General features: G+C 44.3%; 1 protein-coding gene across 1 annotated transcript in view; it reads right to left on the reverse strand.

Annotated features, from left to right (window-relative positions):
- SLC38A1 (solute carrier family 38 member 1) overlaps nt 1-13823 on the reverse strand; it is a 64643-nt gene that overhangs the window by 23109 nt on the left and 27711 nt on the right. The gene's annotated exons all lie outside the window — the stretch shown is intronic.

Below are 13823 nucleotides of genomic sequence, written 5' to 3' on the forward strand. Positions count from 1 at the left end.
GCTACGTTTGAATCTACACATTGGACCCCTGAGATAATTCACTTTTTTTTTTTTTTTTTTTTTTTTTTTTTTTGCACTTGGTTCCTCTTAAAAGAATAAGCACCGCTTTTAACTGATGGGAAAATTGTGACAATCAAGCCTAACGAACAAAAAGACCTTTTCGAATGACAAACTCCTGTTTTGGTTTTTGTACATCTGGCTCATTATCAAACTTTTCTCAAGAAAAAGTACAGTCAAAACGATGTGGGAGATGACACAGATTATTTCTGAATCATTTGGTTAAAACAGACATAATCATTGAAAACTAAAGCCTATTGATTACAAAGAGAAAAAAGGTTCTGGTCCCCAAGATGAAACCGCTCATTTCCTGATGCAGGGAAACCCAGCCCGAGAACAATGCATTCCTGCCACAGAGCGCGTGCTGGAGTTATGAAGGCAATTATTTCCCCCCCCGCAAGTGCTGTTGAATGATGCTCGGCACCCGGTGCAATGCTCTTGGCTTGGGCTCCTTCCCAGCCCTCCCCCGACCCCGCACACCTGTGGAACCACTGCTCAGAGGTCCCCTCCTCCGTGCCTTCCCCACCCCCAGGGGGAAAGATAGCTTCTTCCACTTCCTCCTGCCTCACGGCATTTGGTTTCTCATTTTATTTGTCCTAAGTGCAAGGTAACTAAGGGGAGAGGAACAAGGGAGCACAGAATGATTGACTGCAGAGCAGATGCACCGCCCAAGATTGGCCAGAGAAACGTAAAAGAGGGACGGAGCTGGGCAGGGGTACAACAAACACTGGGAGAAAGAACAGAAAACCTAACGCCTGGGGTGCAGGTCCCACTGACCAGCTAATAAAGGGGAACTGGGGTTAAGATATGACTGTAAGGAAGTGTACTCAGTTATATATCAACTGATCCCCGAGTAGGAGGATGAGTAAGAGGATAAGTCCCTTATTGTCTCTTCTGGTAGAGGGACATGAAACACTGAGGGCAAGCGGTGCTTAACCCACCCAGGAGTTTTGAGATACGTAACGGAACATGATTTGATGTGCTCTGCCAGAGAACGAGGTACAGGACACAAGTGTGGTATGAGTCTTTCATCTCGTAAGACATAAAGTATTTATGTTGAAGCAGCAAGCCTGGAGTGTCACTAGGGCTTCACTCAGGTTGACTAAGAACCCTACGGGGCAACTTCTACACGTGCATGGGACAGGCCAGAGGGTATTTCTGTGTGGCACAGAAGAGCCTGGGCGTCCCAACTGGGGACAGAACGGAAGCAATCTGTAGGGTGAACCACGTGCTGCTCCGCAGTGACCATGTCCCCTGTTGAATCGGTTCTCCTGGGACTGATCTGGGGAGGAGAGGCCGTGTTACCACAGGGCCCCAGGCTAATGAGTAAAGAGTGTGACTTTTTAAAACTTGCAGAAGGAAGAATTACTAACATCCGCCTACAGGTTAACCAAAGGCCCTAAGCCTGGGAGAACGGGGTACTTCTTGCAAAAGAAACATTCTAAGGAGCATCTGTTCCCCCAGCTCGGAGCCCCGGGGACCGCATGTCTCTGAATGTGGCTGCCTCTCACCCGCTTTGCTGGGTTGGATTTCTTTGTAGAAGATGCCCCGCTGGCCCGTGGCCCTCAGCAAAAGGGAAAAGATTTCTTCATAAACTCACAGCACCTCATTTTCTTTTCCAAGTGGGAGAAAAGTGTTTATCAGAGAAGAATTTAGCAGGGAGGCTCACCTATCTTCTGCCCCAGACTTAACAGAATGATCCTCCCATGGTGATGACAAGCCCTTTGCTTCCATGTCAGGGAGACCTCACGCTGTACCCCCAACCAAAGGACCCGTTGAGTCTGACAGTCAACCCCTGAAGAGGCTTTTCTCCATCCCTCCCAACATATGGACCCTCCCTTCCAAGACTGAAAACAATGGTATTTTTCTATCAGGTCACTAAGAAGCAAACTCTGAATGTAAAATTCTCAGACTGCTTTAACCTGTAACAGATTCTAGCTCTAATAGGATTAAAATTCAGAAAAGTTCATCTCTCTATTTAGATTTTTTGGAAAGAAGCAATAAGTTATCCAATTGGTTATAATAAATGCTGGAATAGTTTAAGAGGATCCACTTGAAGCTGGAGGAATGACTAGAGAATGTAATGACTTATTAGAAAATTTCTTCTATTTTGAGCATGATTGTGACCCGATTTGTCCAATTAGATATTCGTATACAGAGTTTGTTTTCCTGTGCTAAGAGGAACAGAAGTGATTCTTTAAAAAAAGAAAAATTTTTTTAGTTGCAGTCTAGTTGATTTACAATGTCGTGGTAGTTTCCGGTGTCCAGCACAGAGATTCAGTTATACATACATATATATTCTTTTTCTGCATTTTCATTATAGGTTATTACAAGCTATTGAATACAGTTCCCTGTGGTACACAGTCAGACCGTTTTGTTTATCTATTTTGCATACGGTAGTTTGTAGAGAAGCGACTCATGTTTTCATTTCATCTGGGTATCATGTAAGTTTTCACATCACTAACCATTGACCACAAGTTTGAAGGTGGCTGGGGCATAAGGTGCTTGCTGGAAAAGGCACATTTCAATGGGAACCAAACCTCAGCATGAGGCAACTGAATTGTCAAGGTATTGATATTTCAGACTTATGTTCTGCCTTGAAGAGAAGGGGGTCTAGAACAGATAACAGGGAACAGAGAACAGGGCCCTGGGGGAGCAGCAGCAGGAGAGGTAGTCTTGTGAAGAATGCGGTCAGGGATTTTGAGGACCCTCGTGTCAGAGACACTTTGAAGAAATGTGGTGCAGGGAAATCCTGGTAAATTTCGGGCCCCGTGAGAAGAAAGAGGCTTGTTAGGAAACAGAATTCTAGGCTCCTGGATGTGGGGGAGACCTTTAGAGACTACCCTGTCCAGCTTTTCACCGGGGACAGTGCCAACACAACCTTGTGCCAACAAACATCAGGTCTGCAAAGTGTCTTCTGACAGGGGACACACATGCAGCCCGTCCTGTTTCTGGAAAGTGCTGTGCACTGGAACTGAGGCAGAGCTGAAACTACTGCTGCTATTTCTATCCTGGGTTCTTATTTCACCCTCTGGACCTACATGAATCTATGTGAAATCTAAACCCCTCTTCCACCTCGAAGTCCATCTGATGGTGCTCATTTTAAGACTGTGCTCTTTGACTCAGACATCTCCAGGACTTTCTGCTGTTCATCCTGTGACGGTGTGTTCAGGCTGTTTACATCTCAGTCGTGGTCCAGTCTCTCAGTCATCCTTTCTAACGGCTGTGTGCCAAGGAGAGCACAATGCTCTCACATTAGTTGGGATCCAAACAGTGCAAAGCACAGCGAGATGACTAATTTGAGTTGGACATCCTGCTTCTTTTAAGGCAGCCTGGTTTGGTTTTCATTTGTATGGAAGCATGTCACACTTTGCATTGTTATTGAGGTTCTGGGAGGGGTTATTGGGCCAATCTTCCGGGTTCTGTCCTGTGTACTTTTTTTTTTTAAGTCAAGTGCAAGGCTCTGCACTTACTTCCATTGCCTTTTCTCTTGTGATATCTTTTAAAATTGTTGATCCTTTTGACTTATGTACCACCTACCCCATCCAGCTCCCTTAACTTGTCTACCTTCATCCACATCTAACTCTAAATGGAACAAGACCATGTGGAAAATGGCCCATCATCCAGTCAGCTACTCCAGCCAGACACCTGGAAGTCATCCTTGACCTCTCATCCACTCTCTCATCCTTCATATCGAATTTTATTCTCACTGCCTCCAAAATAGATCCCAAATCTATATGCTTCTTTTCGCCATCTCCACGGCCACTACTCTAATCCGAGGCTCTACCACCTTTAATTTCTGGGCAACTGTGATAGTCTCCGCCTGTCTACCTTTTCTTGCCCCCTCTGATCCAGCAGCCAGAGGAAATGTTTTATTTTATTGCTTGGTTATGTTTCTCCTTCCCCAGACTGTAGGACAGGTCATGATGGTTTCGTTCACAGTCCTAGCCTGTCCTATTTCCCTACTTACATACAATACCAAACAGCACGGAGCAGACTCTTAATTAAGAAGGAGTGAATTTACAAATATTAGAATCTCATTCCTGAGTCATGTGAGATTCTGCCAAATATCTTGCTAAAATCAAGGTACACTCTGCCCAGGCCAGTCCTGTGACTTATCAGTTCACACTCTTATCTCAGAAGATAAAGTTAGTTTAGCATGACTATTTAGGAAAAACCTTATTTGCCCCCACAGAGCCATATCTTCTGCAGTAATTGCACATAAATAAGCTATTTGATCATTTGCTCTAGAACATCGCTTGGGACCTACTTTTTATCATTTTTGAAAGCCAGGATGAAATTTGCCCATTTCCAGTCCTCTGATAAAACTCCACTACTTCTTAAACACTCCTAGATATTTCTTACTCTATTTGTTGCAAGAAAACGTTGACTCCTGCCTTAAACAATGAACATCTAAATGTCTGTCTTAAAAACATTCATCTGAGTGTCTCTGCTTCTCACGACCGACCGCTGAACTGGCGCCACCACACCATCTGCAGGCGGGGTCCCAGGCAGGGTTAAGCGCGATTACCTGTGGCAGGGACCCCCGCCGCCCTCCGCGCGATTACCTGTGGCAGGGACCCCCGCCGCCCTCAGTGTGATTATCTGTGACAAGGACCCCCGCCGCCCCGCGCCAGGTGAGACTGAACTGCGGCGAAGCACTTACAGCTGAGCCATGACCATTCCTCGGCCCCAGCCCAGGTCTCAGTGGGAAAGTGAGTCCCGTCAGCTTCCTTTGGTCGACTTCCTAGGGCATTAGGGCATGACTTCCTTCACCAGGATATATATTTTTAAATTACTTTCAACTCCACACCCTCCCCCCCACTGCTATGTCTCTCCTTCCAAAAGGGACCTGAGGCTCACCACACTGTATTCGCCTTCCTCTTCTACACCTGGTTAAAAGCATAAAGCTTGACCATCCTCACGATTAGAACAGTCCACATAAAAACTCCCCTGCTGGATAAAAAGCGGTCTTCATTACTGGTTTGGCTTCTATCTAACATCATCTCCCACCAGCCACAGCCCCTCACTCCCAAACTCACAGACAGAGATGCTGGTCGAGGTAGAATATTGACAAGGAAATTTAAAACTCCAGGACAAGGGAATTGGACAAACTGGGGGAAACATTCTGTTTTCTGGCCAATCATCCTACTCCAGTCCCTCCCCCGTGGTGCTGGCCTCCCCCCGCCTCCTACATTTCCAGGCTGTCTCCACCCCCTACACGCTCCTCCCCAACTTTGTGATTCATCTCATATCTCCACTAACTACCCACCCCCTTCTATCCCATCCCCAACTCTTCCTAAGAGAAATCAATGAAGTGAACCAAGAGTATAAAGGACTGCTGAAGAGAGGAGAGGGCCAGCTGGGGATGAAGGAAGAGCTGGCGGACCCACTGAGGATGGGTCTGAAGTGTTTTCCATCTGCTTGGTGAGAGCTGAGATTCAGGGCTTTTCCCGGCTCGTGCGACGGAGTGCCAGTGGAGAAAGGGCATCTCAGGTGCGGGAAAAGGAGGGGTTTAAATGAAGGATCGTGACCTCTAGGCTGGACAGGGAAGGAAAGCACAGCCCAGAGGTCCTCAGTGACATGCAAGGACAGGCACAGTGTGAGTCTCCACGGTGGGAGCCTTGGAGGGAAGGAGAGGACGTGTGGTCAGAAGCAGGGGGTCTGGAGGGGACGCGCGGAGCTGGTGGTGCAATGTGGCTCCTGGACCAGGAAGGCAATGCCAGCGGGAGAGGCTTAAGTGCACAGGAAAGGAAACACAGAGGAAGTTCATTTAATGAGACCGTAGATGGAAGAAGACACGTCCAAAAATTAGGAGAGAGGGACAAGTTGTTCTGGGTCTCTAACTCCTGTGAAAATGGTAAATACTTCGACAAATTCAAAATTATCTTTTACATGCAAATGTACTTCCGAGAGCTTTAATTTACTCTAATGAGAATTCAATATAATTAATAAAATGGTTGAGCACTACTAATAATAAATTTAGGGGCATTCACTGTATCAGGCCCACACTAAGCACTTTCTACAACACGTCCCGTATGAGTAGTAAGCAGTATTACCACCTACTTTACAGGTAAGGAAACTGAAGTTCAGAGAAGGTTGAGTATTTTGTCCAAAGTCACAAAGCTAGCATCATCGGAGCCCTCAAACCCTGGTAAGCCTGCCTCCTTACCCATCCAAGGGCCTTACCCACCATGCTCTCTTGTCTGCCAAAGTCAAATGTTCACAGAAGAAAGATAGTACAAAAAGCAGGACCCAAAAAACTTAAAGAGTAAAATTCATCAAAATGTTAACAGAGCTTGTTTTTAACAGTACGGCTTTGGGTGATTTCTTTATATTTATTTTGTGCGTCTTCAGAATCATCTTTAATGATTATCTTATCTTTACAAGAATAGTATTAAAATAAAAAATATAAGAAGCCTTTCAAATGATAGTATTATTATTCCAAGCCCTTTTTTGGTGGGGGATTGTATTTGTTTATTCATATAGTCCCTATTTCATTTAAGGAGCTCATGACGTGCTTATGGAAAGGAGCAGAAACATATAATCATTCAGCCCCAAAGTGGACTTCCTAGTCCCTAAATCCTGATTACACTTTAACATTTTGGGGGGTCAGAGGACCAGCACCCCAGGATCTGGTAGCATGCGATTCTTCATAATACTTATAAACTGAACTCGAGAATGAAAGGGGTGGTTTTTAAAGGCTGGGCAGGGAACAGGTGGGGACCATTGATTTGTACAATTCCCTTTCTTTCCTAGTAGGTCAATCTAACTTCTTTGGTGCAAAGCTTCTCACTGTTGGTTAGGTGTTTTGTTTTGTCTTAAAAAAGAATTACGCATCGCTGATGACCAAATCAAGTAACGTCTACTATAATCCTAAAGAGAAAGAAGTGTTCAAAAGAGGCCCGCAGATAGAAATCGAATGCCTCAGTCTAGCTGATGCTTTGCGAAGTTAAGAAAGCTGGGAGGAAGTCTGAGTTAAATGAGGAAGATGCACGAGTGTGAAGGCAAGTCATGTGTCACCCCCACTTCCTGTTTTTGCCTACAGTCGTTGGTAGAGGGCTGTGGGTTTTGTGGGCGTGCCATTTATAACTCTTAGACATGGCCGTCTTCCTCTTCTTCCATTCCACAAGGATAACTGGTTTCCCTTCTCCTCAAACCTACATTGTTACCTTCCAAAACGATGCCCCCTTTATCATACTCTAAAGATGGAACTCCCGAGTGAAGAGTTTCACGTAACCATTAAATAAAGGAGTGTGCCTGACATGGTGGGTATTTTGGACTCTCCTTCCAGTAGGAATGATGGATTATGGGCTCCATTCACATAGTCCAACTCTGTTTCCATGGTAACAACACACATTTAAGGAGCGATGGGAGAGTTAAGAGGGAGATATCATTGTTGCCCTCCATCCCACCGCCAACTGGTGTCATCCTGGGCAAGGTACTTAGCCTCTGTGAATCTCAGTTTCTTTATCTGTAAAATGGGGATGATAAACAGGGTTGTCATAAAGATTCCATGGAACAGTGTATACGTTTTAACCCTTCAAAAAAGTAGAAGCCATTCTCAGCTAGCAAGCTATACAAACAGAAGCCACAGGTGGCTTGGGTCCGTAGGCTGTAATTTGCAGACCCTGATATGGATGTAGACCACTGATACCATGTAACTGATGTAAGGCGAAGCCCGTGGCCACAGAACAAAGCAAAACTAACTGGCTCACACACGGGCAGTTTTCCAATCTACAAAACCAACCATTACTCTGTGAGTAATAAAAGTTCAAGCTAATCTTGAAACCCCAAGTTTCTGGGCTATACGGACCTGCTGTGCTGATCCACATCGGCCCTGCTGTAGCCCAGAAGAGCAAAGAGGACAGGCGTTCTATGCAATACTGCCGTGGACAGCACTGTTAAAACCTTAGACAGTTCAGTTAGGTTGCCTCTTGCAGGCTAAGGAAAACACAGTGCTCTAAAACGGAGGTCATGCTGTTGTCCTTGGGTAGCATCAGATGCAACAGCACAGGCAGGACTTCGTACACACACACACACACACACACTCCTGCTTCTCTGGGAAGTGCACTACTCGACTTCTTGGAACCCCTAATCAGGCACATCGCAGATGAGTCATCAGCTAAGCGTAACTCTTCAACTCTTAAAAACAGTGGGTGGGACTCCTCTGCCACACTTGCCAACTCTTTCTGTTTACAAAACAGGCAGTCGGTTTTTAGCACCACCCGGACCACTCTCCTATTTCCCCATTTCTGAAAAGCTTCTCAAGCCAATGAATTTCAATGGAGTTCAGTGGCACCGCCGCTGTCCTTTCTACATGCACTCCCAATGCTGGCAAGGCCGACTGTCCCGTCCTCCCCTGCCACTATTATGATTCCCAAACAAGAGACTCTGATGCCAGTGAGCTTTGCTGCCAGCTGAGGGACAACAATTCGCTCTTCAAATCATTTCTAAGGAACGGTGACTGTAACTCAAAGAATTCTGAAAACAAGTAACTGATTGAAGAGATGGAAGATGAGTGTGCCTCTCCCCAGCGACCTCCAAGGACCATCGGAAGAGCAGCGTTCCCTACTGACTTCCTCTTCATCGCCCCGTTTGGATATCACAAAATCCAATTTGGTCTTTCCTTAGGAGGCAAAGAACTGCCGGCTTGGGAGCTCACAGAGAAGACGACTTAACATTTACCAGGAATGACTGGATAAATATCACACAGACCATCTTTGTTATCACTAAGAGCAAAATTATCATCCGAGTGGGTGTGATTCAAACTTTCTGGAATATATATAAAGTAATAAAGCAGTGACAGTTCCAGAACACGCAGGGTATTTGCAAAGGTACACTGCGATCACATTCCAACTTGGTAGAATTTGCTGAAAAAGGTTTAGAGACCCCAGAGAGCTATGCTGAGGCAGTTCTTGAAGACTGTGACCCTCCTGACAGAAGGAGAAGCCCATTTTTGTGACATCTGGTGACATGATAGTAATGATCAAATACCTATAGTACATGAACCGGAATTCAGGCAGTGTGTTGATGGGTCTGTTGCTATAATTCCATTTCTGTCTACTCCTTTTGTAGGCTCAGCTGTAAAACACTGAATATAGAGAGAAGGCACCTGGTGGTCTGAGGTCTGATCTTGGTTTACAGAGTTCCTCATTTTTTAGATTCACCCTTAACTGGCATGGCTTTTTACTGACTTGTCTGTAAACACTGTAATTATCGACACTACAATGCTGCATCTTTTCGGTGGTAAAATGATAAATGGTCCACAAAGGTAAAAAGACAGAGAGAGAGAGATGACGTCACCTACAACTGGAGCAAACAGTCCACCACAAAGTGAAGGTAATTGCTGTAAACTGACAATGACAACTTCTGTCCTTTTTGCTAAGAACAATTGAACAACAAGTGCCCTTTTTAACAAAGTGATGCTGACCTTGTACAGAATTTCCTAACAGTCTCCAACAGTTCTGAATTTCCAAATGAAGGAGGCACTCCCAGGAAAGTAACCAATGGGTAGTGAGCCCCTCGCTAACTTGATAATTTTCATTACATCTTCACAGCCTATTTAAAATTTGAGGGTGAACCAAACCTCACGGCTGACTTGTTTCCCTTAGATAAGTCTGCAAAATTATAAGAGCCACAGTTTGCCCTAAAGCCTTGTAAGAATATGTAAGACTATGGCTAATTTTCACATATTTATTCATTCATTTCAGGGGAACAACTGAGAATGAGCTATATGCAAGCACTGATCTATATTTGTGGAGATAGGGCACAAGGAAGATTTAGACTTAAATCCTGCCCTTGTAGGGTAGGGAACGGAAAATATACGCCTAAATGACGGAAGGACTGCTTTTATTAGAACGATAAAGATGACACTGAAAAGAGAAGGGAGATCTCCCTTCCACGCCGGAGGATGGGAGAAATGTTTCTGGAGATGGCATCTGACCTGGGTCTTCCGGGACCACCAGGATTCAGAAGCACAGGGAAGGCATGGTGGGGAGGTGTGTGGAAAGGCCAGGGAGCCAGCACGGTGCAGGTGGCCCCTGCAGAAAAGAGTGGGGAGAGGAGGCTGACGCAGAGGCAATCTGAAGGGAGATGAAGTGAAAATCCAGTTTGGAACAGGTGGCACTGCATCCATCACTCATTCTAGTTCTTGTGGTCTAAACAGCGACACCAAAAATATTTTTTTTCTCATGTTTTCTGGAGAAAAAGGAAAAAGTCTTATTGCAGTGGTTTTAAGTTCGCAAAAAAACCAAAAAATAAAAAACCAATTTTATCCACTAGTTTCTTCCCCTGAATGCACATGGTAAAAAAGATACTTTAAAGAGTATGAAGTGTCCACTCCCACCCCACCCCCAGATCCTGTGTCACTCTCCAGAAGTGGCCACTGGCAACAATTTTCTTGTGTGCCTTCCCCAAACAGCCTGTGCAATACGTGCACATGTGCACAACCACCCCCTGTGCTCGCTTCCACCCAGTACTCAGTCTGTTCTTCCGTAGTAATATTCCTGGGGATGTTTCCCGTACACCAGTACATATACAACTATTTTACTCTTTTAAATTGTCTAAAATTCTATTTTATGCAACTTCTGTGGTTACTTAACCATTTCCCTAATAACGGCCTTGGTATTACTTGACTTTGCTGACTTAGTTTTTAATTCTTTTTAAAAAAAAAAAGTTTTTCCTTCCAGTTTTATTGGGATAGAACTGACATACAGCACTGTATGGGGGTGGAGGGAGGGACTAGATTTTATTTATTTATTTAATGGAGGTCCTGGGGATTGAACCCAGGACCTCTGCTTGCCAGGCGCACACTCTACCACTGAGCTACACCCGACCCCTACTTGGTTTTTATTTCTTAATTACAAAAAGTTTAGTTAAATCCTTGAAAGGAATTAAGTTCAAGGGCAGTGGGAAATCTTAAACAGCACATGCGGCAAAGTCAGGCACAGATGTGACAAATATGAAGCAGCTTAGAAGGTTTACTGGTTTTACAATATGCGTTATATTGTACTTGCTGTGACCAGGAACTTGACCACCCCCGATATAAAATTCGGTACAGTTGATATTACAGAAAAGTCTTTTCATTACAATAAAGGTGATGGTTCTTGGTGGAAAGAGTAGTAGCATAATTGAGGAATACTGACTGATTTGAAAGGTGATTTTAAAGAGCTAAAGTATTAACTTGCAAGTATCCACTGATAAGAATAACATTTCTCTCATGATATACGTTAATAATTCAAGTTTGGCCTCTGAAGGCATCACTAAAAGGCAGGGTAAGTGTTTTAGATCACTCAGCTTCTAGAGTCTAGAAATCCTGGATGGAACCCTGGCTCCCCTACTTTCTAAGTCGTTACTAAGACTCAGTTACTTCATCTGTAAAATGGGGCTAATATTTTACAACACCAGTGGTGCTGGTGGGGATTAGATGAGATAATATGCTGTGTATAGTTACATTTTAATAAATGTTAACCACCATTTAGTAACCACGGAATTAATACTTGAACATTATTTAGTAACTGTCCAAGTTATACTTTGATGGTTAACAAATTAAATGTTAACCATTATTTAGTAACTATCTAATTAGTACTTTAACTTTGTTAAACAGTGACTAAGGACCAGGCACTACTGGTACCTTCTCCATCTCTCTCTCACACACACACACTCACACACACACACACTCACTCATTAACTTCTCATAGCAAGCACCCCATAGGATTGGTGCTAACTAGTAAATGTCTTTTTGCATGCCACTTTCAAAGTACGCTTTTAGATACATTATCTTTTTTAGTCTCACAACCACTACCCAGGTGAGACAGAAAATGGAAAACACTCCCTAAAAAGCCTGGAATTATAATCAACCAAAATAAAACTTAAACCATTTTAAACAGATTGTTTACAAACTCAGTGTTCATGATAAACAATGATCTCTCTCTGAGCTCCCAGAAGCGTCATGAATTAATTCTCCTTTTTCATGGTTTTAAACTTGAAGGTTACATGACTAAAATAATAATAATATGTAATAATAACACATGCCAAGACGTTACAGAAAACTGTAACGCACTTACTACTTTGATTCTATGTAGGGTAATATACCTCTCATTTACCTAGCACTGCGAGAAGATGACACGTTCTTTAGAGAGTCATTTTCCATTAAATGTATGCCCGTAACAGAAATCCTTAGAAAATGTAACTTTCCTGTTTTGGGCAGAGGTCGGGGAGATGGTCATGTGAAATAACAAGCAATATAAAAACCACCATTCTTCCACGCTAATATTTACTCTTAATGTATTCTTTTGCTGTGATGGAGTTACGGGAAAGCTGTGTAAAAAGAGTGGGGCTTTAGGAAAGGGAGACACACTGGGAGATTTTTTCAGTATCCACTGCCTTTTCCTCGGGTCTCACTGTTAGGAAAACTCAGTTCAACAGGTGCATTTTACCCCGAGCGCCTTGTGCCCCAGCACATCCCCAAACTGCTGTTCGGAGAACAGCCCCATTTCATTTCCAACAGAACAACTGTAAACTGAGACGCCCATGACCATACTTCCTGTTCCTCTGAATGTAGGATGATATAAAACCTAAGAGCATCCCTACAATAAATAGGGCAGAATTCAAGGAATCTAACCGAATCAGGTATGTGTTAAACAGGAATGACAGCCATTATGGTTTGGTCCAGAACATGAGCCCCAAACCCATCCAAGAAAAAGAAATCCCGCCAGCAAGTTTCCAGATGACCGCAGGGAAGAGCTCGGCACCCAGCCTCGGGGAGACACGGCGGAGCCTTCCCAGCTGCTTTTCTAAAGAAGCCTGGCCAGGCTTGGACTCCTTGTCCATGTTGGCCAATATGAGTCTGGAACAGGGCCCTGTACCAGACGAAATGGCTCCCTCCTGCCAACTGCTTCTTGGCTTCGAGCAGCTGTGCAAGCAGCTGGCTTTACCACACAGAGCGAGCCCTTGTTCTGAGTAGGAGAGTGAGTTCCACACTGTGTGAAAAACTCCTAAGTCTGGGTCTCTCTATACAACCACCTCTGTGAGCTTTTTAACCTGAAGATCTGGTGTGTTCGGCTTGCTATTCCTGCGTCTTACAAAGAACCAAACACTCTAGGATAGTTTTATCCTGGGGAAACCTCCCTGCAACTCTAAAAGTCAAGTTTACCCAATTCTTTGCTTCAGTCGGAAACTGATGAGCCAGGAGATACGAGATCAAGTATCCCAGAACCAGTATAATTAAAAATAAACCAAATTCCAGGAGTGCTAGATGGAACACTAGAACTTACTCCTGCTCCCCTGGCTCCGATAATCCAGTAAAGAGATTTTTTTTTTTTAAGGCATTAAACGGCTAGAATAATAACATGAGAGGAGAGAAAATAAGAAAATGTCAGAAGCTGGAAAGGAGAGGGAGCTGCACCTTAAACTGGCAGCAAGACAGCCAAGACCAATCCAATTTACACCACAGGACTCCCCAGAGGCCCTGATGGCACGACTGGAAGTGGGGAACAGTGGAGGGGGCAGGGGAAATAAAGAGGCTCTGCTGAACTTCTTTCAAGAAATAGCTCAATTCTCCAGATCAGGCACCTACTCTGGAAAGCTCCCATCCTAGCAAAAGAGACTTAAATGTACAGAAAAGCTATTCTCTGGAAACTAAAATAGAGGTCTCTGGGTGAGGGACTCCGCACAACTTGTCGGGGCAGGTGTACCGTACTGAAGTCTGGGGTTATTCACCCCAACCCTTTTCCCCAACTTGGTCCCCAAAAGGCAGCAGCAAT

Source organism: Camelus dromedarius, chromosome 11 (assembly GCF_036321535.1).
Source record: "Camelus dromedarius isolate mCamDro1 chromosome 11, mCamDro1.pat, whole genome shotgun sequence".
Classification (NCBI taxonomy): domain Eukaryota; kingdom Metazoa; phylum Chordata; class Mammalia; order Artiodactyla; family Camelidae; genus Camelus; species Camelus dromedarius.